General features: G+C 37.8%; 1 protein-coding gene across 1 annotated transcript in view; it reads right to left on the reverse strand.

Moving 5' to 3' along the window:
• The window catches only part of LOC150084888 (zinc carboxypeptidase A 1-like), a 49,524-nt gene extending 30,886 nt beyond the window's left edge, over window positions 1-18,638 (reverse strand). The window contains exon 1 of the mRNA XM_090375615.1: window positions 18,508-18,638. The gene's annotated coding sequence lies outside the window, so the exon portion shown is untranslated. The remainder of the gene's footprint in view (window positions 1-18,507) is intronic.
• Window positions 18,639-20,309: the final 1,671 nt, after the last annotated feature.

Genomic DNA, 20,309 nt, shown 5'->3' on the forward strand with positions numbered 1-20,309 from the left:
ACTAAAACAAACTTAATAATGTTAATATAGTCCATTTAACAGACACTGGAAATAATGGACAGCATCCATTGAACCAGCTATTTATCCACAAAGGACCTGACAAAACCTCAGTTTTGTGGTATTTACAATCAGTTAAAACATTTTGACTAACAATAAAGCAAATTTAACTTACAACTAATGAGGACACTGGCCTTACTTTCCTTTTCAATACAGTATCCGATAATCACATGGAATAAACTGAAATACCATATGAATCATTTCTGTTCTCTTAGTTACCACTAAAGTAACTTCTACAAATGTTCTACCTAAATCATGTTTATAGTAGTTTCTATACTCACTGGCCAAAAAATTAGAAACCTTTATTTATTCATTAGGGTTCGGTGTTGGGTTGATCAATGATATTGATGAAGGTATATCAGGCTTAATGTCGAAGTTTGCAGATGACACAAAGGTTGGCAGGGTTGTTAATGACAGTAATGGCAGTGTGCTACTGCAACAGGATCTAGATAATTTGGGCAGATGGGCTAAGAAGTGGCAACTGAAGTTCAACCTTGACAAATGCAAAGTACTGCATATGGGTAGAAGTAACCCCAGAGAAACGTACCAACTGTGTGGTACTACACTTAAGGTGGTAGAAAATGAAAAAGACCTGGGAGTAATTGTGCAGTCAGATATGAAGTTTTCTGAGCAGTGCAGTCAGGCTGCTAGGGCGGGTCATGGGGTTTTGTCAATGATATATAGGAATTTTGCTAGCAGGGAGAAGGAGGTGATTGTCCCTCTGTATAAGGCAATGGTCAGGCCACGCCTTGAGTACTGCGTACAGGTCTGGAGGCCTCATTTTAGGAAGGATGTAGATTTGCTTGAGCGTGTACAGAGAAGAGCAACACGATTGGTGAGGGGAATGAAGGGATTCTCTTACCAAGAGAGGCTTAAGTTCTGCAAATTGCAGTGGCTGGAGACTAGGCACCTGCGCGGTGATCTGATTGAGGTCTATAAGGCCTTGAATGGGTTGAGCACGCTGAATTCTAATGGGATCCTTCCACTTGTTCAAATTACCAACCTACGGGGACATAAGTTCAAATTAAGAAAGGACAGATGTAGAATAGATGTGCGGAAATTTGCCTTTAGCCAGCGGGTGGTTAATTGCTGGAACAAACTTCCATCTGTCGTTGTGGAAGTTGATAGGTTAAATAAATTTAAGGAGGAACTGGGCAGGCATTTGGAGGGAATGGTGTGATTTTTTTTTTTTTTTTTTTTTGGCTGATGCTGCATAAGCTCCTACACTTGCTTTCTTGCATCATGTGCCACTACTACTACTACTACTATTAGCTAGTAGGACCATCTTTTGCTTGAATTACAGCCTTTACATATCATTGGTATGGATTCCACTAGGTGTCAAGAAATCTAGCTCCAGATTCCTTGACATCTAGTGAGAAGCTCCAGATTTGACCATTTTTCTCATCATGATATTTGTCAGTAAGTAGAGAAGCTAAATTGCTCTTTCCAATACATCTCAAACAGTCTCAATTAGATTTAGATCTGGAGAATTAAGCAGCCAAGGCAGAGATGCTCTATAAGCTTGCGTTCTTGCATCATTTGCCACAGGCGCATTATAGCCAAAGCAGCTTATGCGCCATCAAACCCCCATATCAACAACATCATTTGCCACTACTAATACCAAATCTTGGGAATGTTTTACCTGGAGTGCGATGGAAAGAATCCATCAGACATCAGGTAAAAATGAAGCATTGCAAGGTGAAGTTGGTTCAATAAAACAGAAAGATATTAATTGGAGGTAACATGAACTCAGGGTTGGCACTATGGGATGCGCAAGTGAAGCACTTGCCACAGGTGCCACCTAAACAGGCACTGCTAGATGCGCTACTGCATATGTATGCATGTTAAGATATGATATGGATTAGGCACTGTTACAAGATTTTGCCTCAAGCACCACAAATGTTAGTGCCAGCACTGCATGAATTTCTAATGGTATGCACACCCATCTTGCACTGTGTGTGTGTGTGGGGGGGGATAATTGTTGGTTTTGGTGTGGTTGTTGAAGAGTGCAGAGTATTATTATGACCAAATCAGCTGTTCCTATTATCTGATATGGAAAATTCAGCACATGCATTAATTCTTTTAGCCAGTGAGTTATTATTTGGCTGGATGGGAAGGGAATACCCATGGGAGGAGAAGCAAAACACTTTTTTTTCTTTTTTTTTTGTTGGCCCTATGGCAAAAACCAATGGTTGGTTGTACTTGAAATTAAAGATAATAAATAGTGGTAATCAATGGACACTGCTCAACGTGGACTAATGTTATTAGTGGAGTTCCTCAAGGTTCAGTGTTGGGTCCGTTGTTGTTTTCGGTGTTTATGAATGATATTGATGATGGGATATCAAGTTTAATGTCCAAGTTTGCAGATGATACAAAGGTTGGCAGGTCATTAAGGACACTACTGACGCTATGCTGCTGCAACAGGATCTGGAAAGGTTGAACAGATGGGCTGAGAGGCGGCAAATGAAGTTTAACATTGACAAATGTAAAGTACTACATATGGGAAACAGCAACCCCAGAGCAACGTATCAACTCTGCGGTACTACACTGACAGTGGTGGAGAATGAAAAGGACCTGGGGGTAATTGTGCAGGCAGATATGAAGTTCTCTGAGCAGTGCAGACGAGCTGCAAGAGTAGCTCATGGTGTCTTGTCAATGATATACAGGAATTTTTCTAGCAGGGATAAGGAGGTGATTATTCCCTTGTATAAGGCAATGGTTAGGCCACATCTTGAGTACTGTATACAGGTCTGGAGGCCTCATTTCAAGAAGGATGTAGAACTGCTGGAACGGGTACAGAGAAGGGCAACAAGATTAGTGAATGGAACAAAGGTTGCTCTTACGAAGAAAGGCTTAAGTTTTGCAAATTACAGAGTCTGGAGACTAGGCACCGGCGAGGTGATCTGATAGAGGTGTATAAGGCTTTGAATGGTTTGAGCATGCTCAATGCCAATGGGATTCTTCATCTTGCTCAGAATAATCACCTCAGAGGGCATAAATTCAAATTGAGGAAGGACGGATGTCGGATAGATGTGCGGAAATTTGCCTTTAGCCAGCGGGCAGTTGGTTTGTGGAATAGACTCCCATCGCTTGTTGTTGAAGTTGATAGCCTAAACAAATTTAAGGCTCAGCTGGACAGGTATTTCGAACAAACGGAGGGGTGAAATGGGAGTAGTGGATTTTTTTTTTTTTTGGCTGATGCTGAATAAGCTTGCTTTCTTGCATCATATGCCTCTACTAATGCTAATGCTAATGCTAAATAAAACTTTTTGGGAACTGGAAAAACAGATACGGTGAAACTTCTCCTAACGGACATCTCTCTACAACGGACATTTTCAAATTCCCCAACTCACCTCCATTGGTTTTAACATGTTTTCAGCTTCTGTCTAGCGGACATTCTCTGTAACGGATGCGGACAGGCAATCTGCACCTGTTTCGTTTAGATTAGCACTTAATTTGATCTCCTCATAACGGACAGCGGGCGAGCTCACGGCCCTTTTTCTAGGAACTTTCCTTCCACGTATTGCCTCAATCGTGTGTTTATTTTCTATTTCCGATTCTCTGAATTTTATCAAGGTTTACGTTGCGGGTCTAAACCCTTTTTCAAGAATTTTAAGGCACGTGTAAAACTTCTGATGAATTCGGTGTGTGCAGGGGGGGGGATATGGTCGGCCTTTCGTCTTTTCAGTTTCAGTTTTCAGTTTTGTTCAGTGTCGTGTGAAGTGTACAATGTCTTCTCGTAAACATTTAACTTTAAAAGATAAAGTCGAACTCATTAATGCGTATGATCGGCAAAAAAATAGTGTTCGCACTCTCGCTGCAAAATTCAAAATCGGGAAGACGCAGGTAAGCGACATCCTAAAGAAAAAGAAAATGAACTGCTCAAACAATTTTGGCAACACGGAAATGATCAGGTTCAAAAATCATTCCGAAAATTGTTGGACTTCAAATTTGTCGTGCACATGCTAAAAAAAAATTCCCATTAATGGGCCTATTATTAGGGAAAAGGCTTTGGGGGTTGCGAAATCTATGAGAGTAAATGAGTTCAAAGCTTCTGTGGGATGGCTAGACAAGTTCAAAACGGCATAAAATTTCTTGGAAAACCGTAAGTAGTGAAGGTGAATCTGTTTGATACTGGGGTTGTAACAGAGTGGACCGTCAAATTGGAAGATTTATGTCGTGATTTTGAAGCTAAGGATATTTACAACTGTGACGAAACAGGGTTGTTTTTTTAAAGCTCTTCCTGAAAAAACAATGAGTCTTAAAAACGAAAAGTGCCAGGGCGGAAAAATTTCTAAGGAACGCTTGACTGTACTATTGTGTACAAATATGCTGGGAGACTTTGAACAACCTCTTGTTATAGGAAAACCACAAAATCCTCGTTGTTTCAAGGGCATAAAGTTGAATCTTTTGAATGTTTACTGGAAGTCTAATAAAAAAGCGTGGATGACACGAGATATCATGAGCGAATGGATAAGTCACTTTAACCAAAACATGATTCGTCAAAACAGAGAAATTATTCTTTTCATGGATAATGCTGCATCTCACCCGCACATTGAATTGTCCAACATTCAAATCATTTTTCTGCCACCAAACACATCTGCAGAGTGTCAGCCCTTGGATCAAGGGATAATAAAAAATTTTAAACTTCACTACAGAAAACGTGTTTTAAGACATCTCATTGCAAACATGAACGATGTAACATGTGCGAGTGACCTTGCAAAGAAAATCAGCATCCTAGATGCGATTCAGTGGATTTCCTGTTCAGTAAACGCAATTAGAAAACAAACTGTCGTGAACTGTTTTGTAAAGTCTGGCTTCTCAAACGCAAAAATTGAAGTTGTGAACAGCAATGTGGAGCACCAAGAAGAACAAGAACTTCAACATCTATTGATAATGTACGATACTTCCGCTGCAAGTGACCATGGCTACAAAGATATAGACTCAAACCTCACTACAGAAGATGGTGCTCTAGATATCAACGACATTATCAACGATATTTTTCAAGAAGTTCCTCATGAGGATGAAGAAATGGAAGGAGGTCATTCTGTCGAAGAACATATTAATGACGAACCACCGATGAAAATAGAAGAAGCGCTCATACAAATCAATCGTTTAAAAATGTTTTTTGCTGCTGAAGAAGATACTGAAGGACTTTCGATGGTTTCTTCACTCCAAACAAATGTTGAAAACAAAATTATCAGCCGGAAGAAGGTGCAGAAGAAAATAAGTGATTACTGTATGTATTTTTCTTAAGATAAAGTCATAATATGCATAGCACAATTGTATGTATATTATTTACAAAAATATTGTGCAAAATCTGTATATAATTTAATTTAATTTTACATTAAACGTTTAACGATTTTTCTTTCATTCTTTTTTTTTTTCTCCCTCAGACTTCTTGTTAGCGGACACTTCTCTCTAACGGACACATTTTCGTTCCCCATGGCTGTCCGTTAAAGGGAAGTTTCACTGTATTTGGTTTTACTTATAAATTTTATAAAACATATGCTTATTTCATAATAAAAAATATTTCAAAATATTTTAGTCTTATGTTTCATTTCCCATAAATACTTTTCTCTCTAACATATGTCATTTCTTTCTGTTAAAACTTTTCTTCTGTTTTGAGATTTCTTCTAACAAAATCTCATCTCATCAAGTGTTCTTAAAGTTTCCCTTTGCCAATTAAAATTTATTTTGTTTTAATACTGGGATTAATTTAGATATAGTTGGTACTTTTTATCATAAATATAAAAATCCTGGATTATTTGCCTTATAACATCATGTTCAAATCGATCCAGAATACAATCTACATAATTTTTTTTTTTGTTTCTTTGGCAACAAGAAACTTGGAGATTTGCTTCACTTTGAATAGTCTTTTATGAATTCAGAAAATCATCATATTGCCACATAAGCATGGTTTGTTTCTTGCTTTATATCAGAATATTCAGTTTATCACTGAAAGTGTCTTTATTAAAATGTTCAGTAACATTAAATATAATTGTCTTGTATATGTACAAATTTTGATTCCTTTTTTTTCTCTTTTGATACAGATGCTGGTCAATCCAAATGTATATTTTTATAACAAAGGTCACTAGTATATAACCACATGCATACAGTAATGAGACGCCTCTGTAGCCAGGTGGACAGGAGCAGCAGTGCATAGCACACGCTTCTTGATTAGACCAGGGTTCGAGCCTGTGACCACCAAATATGGAGGATGTGAAAAAGTCAGGGAATGACCACCGCATATCCCCGGAGCAATATGGTCTTAGTTGCTAATGCTCCTAAAAAAAAAAAGAACAAACAAATAACAATACAGTAGTGCACAAGACCACGAGTTTAAATCTTGCTATGATGTGATTCCTCCTACTACACAAATGGAAATATTCCGGGTATACTGCGAAAGAGGTGACTAACTAACATGGGTATGAAGTATATCCTGGAATCCAACAGAAATGAAGTGAGCAATTAGTTTCAGAAATGCATCAACTTACTTCTGATCTAATTCATGATGAGATGAGAAGTTTTTTTCTTTTCAGATTTTTTTGGCGCATCAACATTTATAGATATGGTGTGTCAGATGGGATGAGGGGATGGAACTTTCTTCCTTCATAATGCAGTTACCATACTTGTACAGTGGTGGTCCCAGGAAGGGGCTATAACCCCCCCATACAATCAACATAAAGTGGATGTTTTTTACTGCTATATGATAATTACAGCTCAATGATTCCCCCCAGAACACTGCTTTAGCACCCCTCCCTAGAAAATCCTGATTCCCTAGAACACTGCTTCAGCCCTACCTCACCCTTTAGAAAATCCTTGGCACATGATCTGTAGCCTGCTCTTGGAATCTGTATATATATTATTAACTGGTAAGTTAGATTCAAGATTAATATTTTCTAAGGTTAACTTGACTGCATATAGTCCAGCTGAATAAATACTACATTTAACCAGGGAAGGGAGGTAGAATAATGAAGTGTCATTGCTGCTCTTCTATCTTCAAGACATCTGTTTAACACTATCAATTAGCAAATGAGCAGGCTACAGGAAATCAACTAGAATTTTCATTTGATATAGAATGCTTTCCCTATTTCTGAAAACAGTCATCAGAGGGAAGCATATATCTAGACCATGGAAGAACAGATGCATTTGTCTATTGTAGAATGTTATATCCCAAGTTTTATATACCAACAGCTCTAACTACTATACTATAAGTTCACTGGATCTCTTCTCATTAATTATCTTACAGAATGAGTAACACACTGACCTCACTAATATATACATGTTTTTTGCTGACGAAAAACTCATGGGGTCAATGACAAGTCTATGAAGTGAAGCTTAAGAACAGAATTGAAAGCATTGAGGATTCTACTCAAAACTGGGATAAACACATTGTGTCATGACACCAGAGGCAGTGGAAGAAGTGGAAGAAGGCAGTTATAGAGGCAGTGGAAGAAGATATGCAATGTTTCCTTGTATCACTATTGAAGATATTGCCACAGAATGCAAGATTACTGTTGGTTTGGTGCCCAATATCATCACGAAAGAGTTGCACTTTTCAAAGTGCATGCTTTATAGATTCCTTGGAATTTAAAACCAAAACTGAAGGAATGATGATAATGTGTATTCCATGCCTCTTTGGATAGAATGACTGCAAAGGAAGAGATGCCTTCTAAGAATACATAGTGAGCAGAGATTAGCATTAGCTGAGGCATATGATGCAAGAAAGCAAGTTTATACAGCATCAGCCCAGGGAAAAAAAAAAACCCTTCCTATTTCACCCATCTGGTCACTCCAAATGTTGGTCAGTTCAGCCATAAATTTATTTAAGCTATCAACTTCCACAACAACAGATGGAATTCTGTTCCAGCAATCAACTACCCGCCAGCTAAAGACAAACTTCTGCACATCTATTCTACAACTGTCTTTCCTCAATTTGAATCTATGCCCCCACAGGTTCTTAATCTGAGCAAGCAAAATTATCCCGTCAGTAATGAGCCTGCTCAAACCATTCAAGGCCTTATACACCTCGATCAGATCACCTCGCAGGTGCTTAGTCTCCATTTCTGCAAATTGCAGAACTTAAGCCTTTCTTCATAAGCGCACTCCTTTGTTCCTCTCACCAATCTTGTTGCCCTTCTCTGTACTCGTTCTAGCAACTCTACATCCTTCCTAAAATGAGGCCTCCAAACCTGCATACAGTACTCAAGGTGGGGCCTGACCATTGCCTTATACAAAGGGATAATCGCCTCCTTTTCTCTGCTAGCAAAATTCCTATATATCATTAATAAAACTCCATGACCTGCTCTGGCAGCCCATCTGCACTGCTCAGAGAACTTCATATCTGACTGCACAATTACCCCCAAGTCTTTTTCATTCCCCACTTCCCTGAGTGTAGTACCACACAGTTGGTACATTTCTCTTGGGTTATTGTTACTCATATGGAGTACTTTGTATTTGTCAATGTTAAACTTCAGTTGACGCTTCTCAGCCCAACTTTTCTAGATCCTGTTGCAGTAGCATACTGTCTTTACTGTCATTAACAACCCTGCCAACCTTTGTATCATCTGCAAACTTGGACATTAAGCCTGATATACCTTCGTCAATATCATTGATAAATACACAAAACAACAATGGGTCCAGCACCGAACCCTGAGGGACTCCACTAATAACATTAGTCCACGTAGAGAGATATCCATTTATTACCATTCTCTGCCATCTCCTACTGAACCATCCCTTTATCCATTGCAGTAACTTGCCCTTAATGCCATACCACTCCAATTTGTACAGCAGTCTTCCATGTGCAACAGTATCAAAATCTTTCCTGAAATCCAAGTATATGATATCAAAATTATTTTTTGCATCCAGTTCCTTTGTGACCACATCGTAGTATCCAATTAATGGTCAGACAAGACTTCCCCATGCTGTGGAGGCGCCTCCGTAGCCAGGTGGGAAGGAGCATCAGTGCGTAGCACACGCTTCTTGATTAGACCGGGGTTCGAGCCCGTCACCACCAAATACGGAAGATGCGGAAAGGTCAGGGAATGACCACCGCATATCCCGGAGCAATATGGCCTTAGTTGCTAATGCTCCTAAAAACCAAATAACAGACATCCCCATGCTGTGTCTGAGCTGTTACTGCTGTCTTGTCTAGGTGATCCTGTATCATCTCTTTAACCAGTGACTCCATTATTTTTTCCCAGAACAGAAGTTAAACTAACAGGTCTATAATTATTTGTGTCACCTTTTGACCCCCTTTGTGAATTGGGGATACATTTGCACATCTCCAGTCCATGGGTACCTCCCCTGACTCTTAAGGATGCTCTCATAATTATGGCTAAGGGTTTGCTTACTTTCCTTGCTGCCTCCTCCATTATAACGATAGATTCCATCTACCCCAGGTGCCTTTTTTATGTTTAACTTCAACAGTTTCTCCTCCAATTTGCTCTCAGGTATTACAAAATCACTTAGCCCCCTGTACGAGTTTGATAAACTTCTGGCATTCCCATCCTCAAATAACTCCTCATGTGTGAATGTAGAGCAAAATACTCATTCAGTTTATCAGCTACTTGAGCAGGATCATCAATAGTTGAACCATCTATATTAAGTGAAACAATCTTATTCATTCCCTTCCTTCTAGAGTTTACATAAGTAAACCCTGGGTGCACTATTCCACACCAAAAAGGAATACATAAGTTCAGAGTGGCACCATACAGATTCACCTTGTCCAAAGAAAGTATATACTCAAGCGTAGGGCTTACAATACTGAGATTCAAGGATCCCGGTAATTTTTTTCCGGTATTCAAATCCCACTATTGATATAAAAATACTGGTTTTTCAGTACTAATTTAAAAAATAATTATCCATGATTTATTCACATAAAGGTTTTAAAATCGACAACAATAAATCATTAATACTGCTGAATTTGCAAATGAGGGATTGTTATACACAGTACAAATGCAATTGAAACCTGAAAACATCATGAAACTAAGACTTAAATCTTACAAATATATTTCTCTTAGTAAGTATAGTGTGTGTGTGGAAGTAAAACGCTTAAGGAATAATGAAAACATCATTACGGAAATATTTCCATTAGTGGCAGTAGGCCTGGTAGCGCAATTAAGGAATATGGTGAACGATGGTATGGCGGGTGCGGAAGGATTAAAATTAAAAGCTTCTGAACAATAGTTTAATCCCTCTATTACACTGCTATTTGAGGATGCGACACTTAGTGAGTTGTGGGAAAGGGTGTCGGTATGGAGCAGTTCAAAGATATTGTGAACAGGTGATCTTGAGGTAAAAGATGAAAGCGTTTCATTGTCTGGGAAAAATATTCTGTTTTTCTCACCAAAGGAAGAGTGAGTTTAAAGACTAACACCATGATTGGGTCAGGTTTAAATTAGATACGTAAATACGTGAAAATCCCTCTGGGGTTTGTACATAAGCCTGCATATAAAATAGTACAAGGGGATGACTCTAACTTGCAACCAATTCAATAAATAAATAAATGAGAAGGAAATAAATAAGGTGCTTGCACCAAAATAAGGGTTGGTGGTTGTTTGGAGGGGTTGCAGACTTGCAGTGGTAGTTCTGGGTTCAGTTCGGGTCCAGAAGTGAAGGGTTCTGCCGGGCATGTTCCTGTGCTAGAAGTTAATCCAGAAGTTGAATAAAAAGCCAGTCAGATAGTGCCCTGGCTTCCACTACTGCTGTGGTAATTTCCTTCAGTATTAACAGAGAACTGTTCTCAAAATCCCAAAATAAGACAGCATTGGAAGAGCTACACAGCAGAGATCAACTATGGAGAGAGAGAGAGAGAGAGAGAGAGAGAGAGAGAGATCATCGCACTCCATAACCTGCACAACAAAGGAATCCCACCGTGAAAGAAAAGGAAAGTAAGTCCTCTGAACTGGTACTTAGATAAAGTGGGAGATTATTTAGAGTAAGGTTGAAGTTGAAGAAATACGAGAAATAAGGAAATGTTTGGTATCGAGTTAGTTTATTGGTTGAAATTGTAAGAAAATTGATACTGCTAAATTAAGAGAGATTACATGGAATTGTTAACATTAAGTTAGCGACTTACGGATTGCTGTTGTGAAGAGAATTGATATTGGTGATTAAGAGCAATATGAGGAAGTGATTAAGATTGAATTAGTTTAGTTTGAAGCTGTAGAGAGAGAGCTGAGATTGTTAATTGAGAGAAATTTTATGGAAATGATAGCATATATTAACAGATTAAATGAGAAAAATGAATAGATTAGATGTAAATAAGCACCAGTTATGTATTGTAAGTAGATTTATATGATAAATGACTTTTGTTTTATATTTGTGTCATTGCCCTTGAGAAACTGACAGCTAATATATATACGATATATAATATATATATATATACGTGTGCGTGTGGGGGGGGGGATATCCCTCAGCTCTTGGAAAGGCTCATTTTTTAATGCAGTCTGGTAGCTTAGTGCTTGAGGGGAGCTGCTGTATGAAAATCATAACAATGGCCACTGATGGCGATACTAAGGTACAGGGAAATTAATTAATAAATAAATAAATAACCCCCCCACAACTTAGATTTGGTTTCCTCACCAAGGTTAACCGTCAGATCCTTTCTTTCATTAATACGGATATAGTGCCATAAAAAGTCAAAAAGGAAATATTTTTTATTTTTAATATAAAGGAAATAAGATTTTTTGAAGATGAGGGAATAAGGGGAGGACGTTAAACTGCAACTTGTCTTCGACTATCTTAGTACAAAACACCAACCAGTACAGAATCCAAAAGGATGTTTTCTGCCACTAATTAAATATGTACCAAAATTTAGATCCAGTTTAAACGATAACAGTATTGAGTTTCTTAAGGGCTCACTTTATTCGGACAGGTAGTGTGGATGCTTATTTTTTTATTTTTAAAATAACTGTATGTTTAATAATTTTTGCTAGAATATTTATTATTATAATAAAAGTTTGATTTAAAACTTGAATTCAAGTAATTCCTTGTTACTTGAATTTGGTTTTCCTTACTTTATTGCAAAAAATGTTTTTTTTTTTTTTTTGGAATACCGGTATCTTGGTTTCATAAATTAAAAATACTGAAATACCGGTATTTAAGATTTTAACCAGTATTGTGAGCCCTACTCAAGTATCAGCTAGGAAAGTGTTACTCACTGTATTCTGGGAATATAAAGGAGTGATTCTGGAATATTATGTGAAGAGAGGAGGAACAGCGATGAGAAACAAATAGTGTGATGTGCTTCGGAACCAAACAAAGCCAGCAAATTCAAAATAAGCATCATCGTTTGCTGTCCTCGGGTATGTGTGACTGTAACATAATAATGCCTATGCTAACACTGCACGCTCCAGAGTGAATCATATACAGGAGAGGTATTACTACATTCTCCATATTCACCAAGCTTTAAGCTCCACATGATTATCACCTTTTTTGGACACTAAAAGATGCACTTCGGGAATGTTAAAAGATGAACTTCAGGAATGTTACTTCTTTTCAAATTAACAGATCAAGATGGTGACACATGGATGGCACAACACCAGCTACAAAACTTCACTCTTTGATATGCATTATTTCAATTTCTTTTTTCTTTTTTTTCTTTTTTTTTTTTTTTGATTTGGTAGTTGTTGGCGCATCGGCTTCTGTGGCCATATTGCACCTCCCAAGGTTTTTGCAGTACTTTGATCCAAGCCCGAGGCAGGAATCGAACCCGCGACCTTTGGGTTGCCGGGCAGGTACTTTACCCACTCGGCTAGCCCGGTCGGCATTTCAATTTCTCCTCTCCTTACTAAGTAGAAGAGGAATTAAGTACTGCATATCATCCATTTGCATTCTTGTAATGCCAAACAACAAGACCAAGACTGGGCAGAGGTGCCATTGGAGAATAACCCATTGTCAAGTTGTGATCTGAGGCAAGAGGAAAACTAGGATTAACTGTTTATTTTGAAGGGTTGTTGGCAGGGAAAAGGTCAAACATGTGAGATGTGTATTAGGATTGTCTAGTATTCTTGTAAGTAAATGAACAAGTTTTAGAAGGTCATAGTAATAGCAAAAGAAGCTTGTCCTGTATAGTTAGAAGATTGAAGCCAACTGGGATTGTAAGTATTAAAATAAACAAGAAAAATTACATTACTTTTAGGGGAGCTGAAGACCGGAGAAGGAATATTTCAAAGAAAGAAAGTCTAAAAGTTCTGAGTGAATTGTTGAGTTGGGAAAATCATAGACAGAACAAATGAATTTGACAGATCCAGAAAAAGAGATTTTGAAACAAAGTAGATTAAAAGAGAAGATTCCAGAGTGAGAGATCTCTGACAAATAACATCGGAATGGACATGTGTGAAAGTACCACCTTTAAGGCAGAAGGAATCACAGAATGAATATTTCGACAAACAAGATGAGTGATGGTTGGACCAAATGATAAGTAATAGAGGTATGTGACGCAAGAAAGCAAGTGTAGGAGCTTATGTAGCATTAGCCAAAAAAAAAAAAAATTCACAACCATTCCCTCTAAAAGTTTGTCCAGTTCCTCCTTGAATTTATTCAAGCTATCAACTTCCACAATGACAGATGGAAGTTTGTTCCAGCAATTAACTACCCGCTGGCTAAAGGCAAATTTCTGAACATCTATTCTGCAACTGTCTTTCCTCAATTTGAATTTATGTCCCCTAGGTTAGCAATCTGAGCAAGTGGAAGAATCCCATCAGAATTCAGCATGCTCAACCCATTCAAGGCCTTATACACCTCAATCAGATCACCTCGCAGGTGCCTACTCTCCAGGCACTGCAATTTGCAGAACTTAAGCCTTTCTTGGTAAGAGTATCCCTTTGTTCCCCTCACCAATCTTGTTGCCCTTCTTTGTACTCATTCTAGCAACTCTACATCCTTCTGAAAATGAGGCCTCCAGATCTGTATGCAGTACTCAAGGCATGGCCTGACCACTGCCTTATACAAAGGGATAATATCACCTCCTTTTCCCTACTAGCAAAATTCCTGTATATCATTGACAAAACTCCATGACCTGCTCTTGCAGCCTGTCTGTATTGCTCAGAAAACTTCATATCTGACTGCACAATTACTCCCAGGCCTTTTTCATTTTCTACCACCCTAAGTACCACACAGTTGGTACATTCCTCTGTGGTTACTTCTACCCATATGCAGTACTTTGCATTTGTCAATGTTAAACTTCAGTTGCCACTTCTCAGCCCATCTGCCCAAATTTTCTAGATCCTGTTGAATTGGCACACTGCCATTACTGTCATTAATAACCCTGCCACCCTTTGTATTATCTGCAAACTTCAATACTAAGCCTGATATACCTTCATCAATATCATTTATAAATATACAAAATAACAGTGGGCCCAACACCGAACCCTGTGGGACTCCACTAATAACATTAGTCCACGAAGAGCAGCATCCATTGATTACCACCCTCTGTCTTCTCCCACTCAATCATCCTTTTATGCATAGCAACTTATCCTTAATACCATTCTGCGCCAATTTTCACAGTAGTCTTCCATGCACAACAGTGTCAAAAGCTTTCCTGAAATCCAAGTATATGATATCAAAATTATTTTTTGCATCCAGTTCCTTTGTAACCACATCATAGTATCCAATCAAATTTGTCAGACACGACTTTCCCTTAACAAACCCATGCTGTGTCTGAAATATTGCTGCAGTCTTGTCTAGATGATCCTGCAATGCATCTTTAACCAGACTCCATTATTTTACCCGGAACAGAAGTTAAACTAACTGGTCTGTAATTGCTCATGTCACCCTTCGATCCCTCTTTATTCTATCAGAAAAAGTAAATAGAGCCTTAGCAGTGTGTATATGGAAATGGTTATCAATGAGATCAGAGCTGAAATCATGTATATTTGTTGTTGTTGTTGTTATTTGGTTTTTTAGGAGCATTAGCAACTAAGGCCATATTGCTCCAGGGATATGTGGTGGTCATTCCCTGACCTTTCTGCATCCTCCGTATTTGGTGGTCACGGGCTCGAACCCCAATCTAATCAAGAAGCATGTGCTACACACTGCTGCTACTGCCCACCTGGATACGGAGGCGCCTGTATATTTGTGAAACAATTTTGGAAGTAAAGAGGTTTAAGTCTTTGCACAAAGAAATGTCCAAGCTCTCTCTCTCTCTCTCTGACTCTTTAATTAAACAAAATACTGCACTCAGTGATGAGAGTATCTGCCACCCAGTATTGCCTACAGTGCTATCTTTCTGCATGGTCTTACCAAATGCATTGCTCAGGGTCCCACCCTAGCTGTAATGCCCCCCCCTAAAGAATAGAGGAATCCAACAATTTTCTCTAAGGGATTCATGATAGAACTTTTTGAGCTACTATTACAGAAAAATGTGATATTCCTTGTTTGTCTGGTAGGGGATGCAGACCCCTTGGTCTCCCCAAGTGCACCCCTAAATGAAATAAATCAGATCCTTTATGTGTACCCTGTACAGACAAGTTTTAATGTCTATTACTATTATTAGAAATAATAACATTCTGTTGGAAATAAAAAAAAAATGCTTACATGTAAATACAGTACAATTCTTTACAAACAAAATTGTATATATTAATTACAAAATAGTGTGAAGAAGGGATGAGTGCTAGGAGCTTCCAATGGAGGAAGATGGTCTTGACTTGTTACAGAAGCCCAGTCATTTCTGCATGGTGCAGACAATACTTTGACCTTTGCTCACAACAGTTCATGACTGGGTGATAGCCTCCAACATACTAAGCATAGAAATCCTGAATCCTACACATGAAGGATATATCCAGGGTTGCTATTTTTTTTGACTCCCATGTGGTGGCCTCAGATATCATCACTGGAAGAATGTTCAAAATATGTCAAGAACCAGGTAGGAAGAAGATAACATTACTCTGTCAGTGAAATATATCAGGATTACAGCTATCATTCTGACCAAGAAAAAATAAATGGCTTTTTAATTTTAATCACGTTTCTTTATGAGGGTGGAGGAAGAAGATTTCATTCGATGTCCTGTATACTAAAATTTAGCAACTGCAGCCTGTAAATCCCCTAATTTCCTGCTCCAACTTTATACTTTCCACTTGTTTTTAATACTGTGTATGTGTGTGAACAGTAAATGGATGCTGACTGATTTGGGGGAATTAGCGATGCCAATTCAGAAAAACAGTGCCCAAGAAAATATCAATAGAAAAGGCATGCAACAGAACATCTATGAGACAGAGGGCAGAGGAGCTTTGTAAGAGATGGATCACTAATTAAAATGACTGCACTCTTTTGAAAGGAGTCTAAAAAGCCTAAGAGAGATGTTGTGACAATATTCTATGGTAGGGCAAATTTGAGATTTGTACAGAGCGAATAGCTGTTAGCTGTTTAGAAGAAAAGTAATGCAGAGAGAAAAAAAAAAAAAAAACCAAGTGTTTTAGATGAAAAAGAAGCAATATTTGTGATGTGCTTATGCCAAGCAAGATTAGAAGTCAGAGTAATCCATAATAAAGATATTGATCCTGACCCTAGAAATCTGAGTGTCACTGAAGATAAGTATAGAAGCATAGACTCGTTTTTGCAAGACATAAGACAGGACTAAGTTTTAGAAGGATTGAAATGAACTAAGTTATCATTTCCCCACTAGAGGATTACTTGGGAATCAGCATTTAAGGAATTGGTGGTAGACATTCAAGAAGTTGAAGCTATTTGTGCAGAACAAAAAGGTGGAATGCAGTGTGCTATTAAAGGCACACTGCATTCGAAAAACTATGGATAGGATTTCCACTCGGTGAAAGAAGGTCATAATAAACAAGAAGAAAAGCGTGGAAGAAAGAACTGAACCTTAGGAGACAAGAATTAGTAGAGAAGTTAGAAGGCAGAGAGCCGTCAGCAATTAGCAGCAGAGTGGTCAAAGAGAAAACTGGATACAAAATTGAAAAAAACAGTTGGCAATCCATAAGATGGAAGAAGACCTTTGTGCCAAACATGTTCAAAAGCCACAGAGATGTCATTTGGTGAATCTTCTGCTTGAGATTCACTAAACTTTTCCACTAAATTTGTCACAGCTGAGTAACATAAGATAACATATCACCAGTTGGATTGACACTTTACAAAATCCATATTGGCGATTGTTGATCCGATGGAAGGTTTTGAGAAAATTTAGGAGTTGGCGTTTATAGATTTCTCCATTACTCTGAAAAGGGTAGAGTAAGTGCAATGGGGCAATAGCTGGATGGGAGAGGTTTGTCATTCTTTTTTTTAAGAACTGACTGGATATGGGCAAATTTCCAAACAGAAAGAAAAACACCATTGGAATAATAAAGTGTAAAAAAGTGACAATGAACAGGTTTTAAGAATAAGTGGAAAAACACCATCAGGATCTGGAGCATTCTTGGCATCAAAATTGTTAAAAATTCTTCTGACATTGTTTTTGACAGAAGACCTCAGAAGGTATTGAGTGGAGTGGAGTGTACTGAGAATGGTAAGAGGCGGTTTACCAAGATTGTCAATATGCAAGTTAGAAGAAAAGTAGGATGCCAGCTTTATCTTTAGATCAGGAAGCAATAGAACAATCAAGTTTAGAGAGAGAAAGAGAGATGGGAGTATACAACATGGAAGTTGCAGTCATAGCTCCAGTGACTCACATCTGGTGAGTATGGGCTTGTCACACCCAGGGTCCTGAGCTGGATATCATCATTCTTCTCTTTCTTGGTGATTCTCTTCTACTTTTGACTCTCACTCTCTCTCTCTCTCTCTCCTTTAGGGTAACTCGGGAATTTTTTTTTTTTTTTGGCTGGTTCAGCATAAGCCTCAGGCTTCCTTGCACTATACAGCTAATAATAATAAAGCTTTAGCAAGAGACCAGAATGCTCAATCACCATTTAAACAAAATATTTCCATAAATCAAATATAAAATCATTTGTTATAACATATGTGTAATGAAAATTTAATGCATATTAAATAATTTGGAGAAATTGGTTCATTGTGTAAATTCTAATGAACCTCTGCTCTAAATCGCATAATTTTTTATGTAAGTTTCTGTCTAGATCAGTGTTTCTCAAGCTGTGTTTCGCGGATTTCTGGGATCCGTGGGGATGCTTCAGGGAGCTTGCGAGAAACGTCCAAAAATTCCTATTTTAAAACTGGGAACCACTGCTCTAGATGCAGAAATCGCACGCTTTTATGTACGGTAGCAAACACTTCTAATTTTTTTTTTAGCGTAATTCTAAATTTCATATTACACCCTTACTATTATCGATAATAAAATGAATACATATCATTATTTAGTAGGTCCAGAAAATTTTAAGATCTTTCAATCTTTAATCAGACAAAAATTCCAAATTTCAAAGACAACATTCATTACTATTACTAAAATTTCGTACACAAGAAATATTTTTAGGATACCCACACAAATCATATAAATATTTTGATATTACATTAAAGATACAAACGGAATCCAAATACCTAAAAGTTTCTACATCACTACGCGCGCCACACAAAAACGCATCTCTCTGAAAGAGACCGTACATAAATACAGCTGTTCTCCTTATCTCTTTTCCCATTTCACTGATAATGCCAAATTTCGCATGCTGCTTTGGTTGGTGCCGTTCACAAAACAAAGACTGAAAACTGTTTATTCCCCCACTCCCAGGAGTTATCTATTTGGTTTTGAATAACCTTCACATTTTGTTATTTTGGTTACATACAAAAGAATTTTCCTAGGTACAGACCTGAAAGAGATCTTTCACAACAAAATAAATTATAACAAAACATCAACGATAATTTTTTGTGAGTAAACAGTATAACTACAATATGTTGGACTGATTGGAAGGGCAGAGCTCTCCCAATGATTAGTAGATTCATTTGGGGACAAAAAGAAACAAAAAAAAAAAAAAAACCCAATAATTATGGTTGTACAAGGTGAGAATGAAAGTGTATATGAGAGATACACCAATGAGCCAAAACATTATGACCACCTACCTAATATGCAGTGGTGTATTCGGGCCGGAACGCACCTTTTCTAAATTTCATAATAGAAAATCATTAAATTTATACACCTAATAATATGAAACAATGGCATAATCAAAGGGGAGGGAGAAATATCTATTTTACCCATTGCTACTAAAAATATAAATTTTTAAAGAAGTTTATTAATAGACTTCTTTAAAAATTTATTTAAAAAAATATATAAATTTTGCAATGAAACTTGAACTTTTCTTACTAAAGTACAATGTGTTAGATAAAGGTGCGTTCCATCAACCATTGGAAAAAGACGTGTTACTTGTTTGTCTCCCGCTAATAAAGTCAATGCAGACTTCCATTTAAAAATTCTAATTTTTAAATGCAATTTAAAAGATTGTTGTCGGCTATCGGAAATTGATTGATGAAAAGAGAAAGTCAACACTGTTCAAATATTTCCGTAACAAATTGTTTCTTCACTGTGTATTTTATGTCAGAGGTTCTCAAACTTTCTCGGTTCACGGCGCCCTTAGTGTCTCAGTAATTTTTTCACGGCGCACCTAGACCAAAAGTTCCTAACAGTTCCGTTTAGTCCGTAGTTAGGTCCAAACAACTTAATAAGAAATGTTGCAACTGTGAACTACCTCGTGTCTACATGTCTACCTCGAGCTAATAATTCGAGCGGGGACAGACTGACGTCGAGTATCGCTGTGTTTCCCTCGAAAATTTAAAATATTCCACGGCGCACAGTTTGGGAACCGCTGTTTTATGCAATAAACATTTAATTCAATAATTATTTTCATTATCTTTTATATGGTATACAGTTAAAAAGTCATTTAAAAGGTATTTTTAAAATTCTTTATGGACATTCCTGAAGGTCAAGGACCAATTATAATTTTTCCTATTGATTATTATATTCTATTAACGCGTTTCCATTTTGCGCGATGCGTTCGCGGGACGAATTAATCGCGTTAATTGAGGTCAGCCTGTACTGTGATGCGTGCGAACGCTACATTTTGATTCGCCATGAGCTGAACGCTAGAACTGATTGTTCTATGAACCGTGAGCATGAAGTCTGATTCAGTTACTGTACAGTCGCTGTGGCGTTATCATATAGTCTTCTGAAGTATAGTGTTCTTCAGAAGATATTTTTTATATGACGAACGTTCCGGAACTTGTTTTTTTTTTTAGCAATACACCTCTGCTAAATGATGTTGGTCCTCCACGTGCAGCCAAAACAGCTTGTATCCGGCGAGGCATGGACGCTACAAGTTTTCTAAATGTGCCTTGATCTGCCGGTACCAACA

This window comes from Mastigoproctus giganteus, chromosome 6 (genome assembly GCF_048544385.1).
Source record: "Mastigoproctus giganteus isolate SK-2022 chromosome 6, ASM4854438v1, whole genome shotgun sequence".
Taxonomy (NCBI): Eukaryota; Metazoa; Arthropoda; class Arachnida; order Uropygi; family Thelyphonidae; genus Mastigoproctus; species Mastigoproctus giganteus.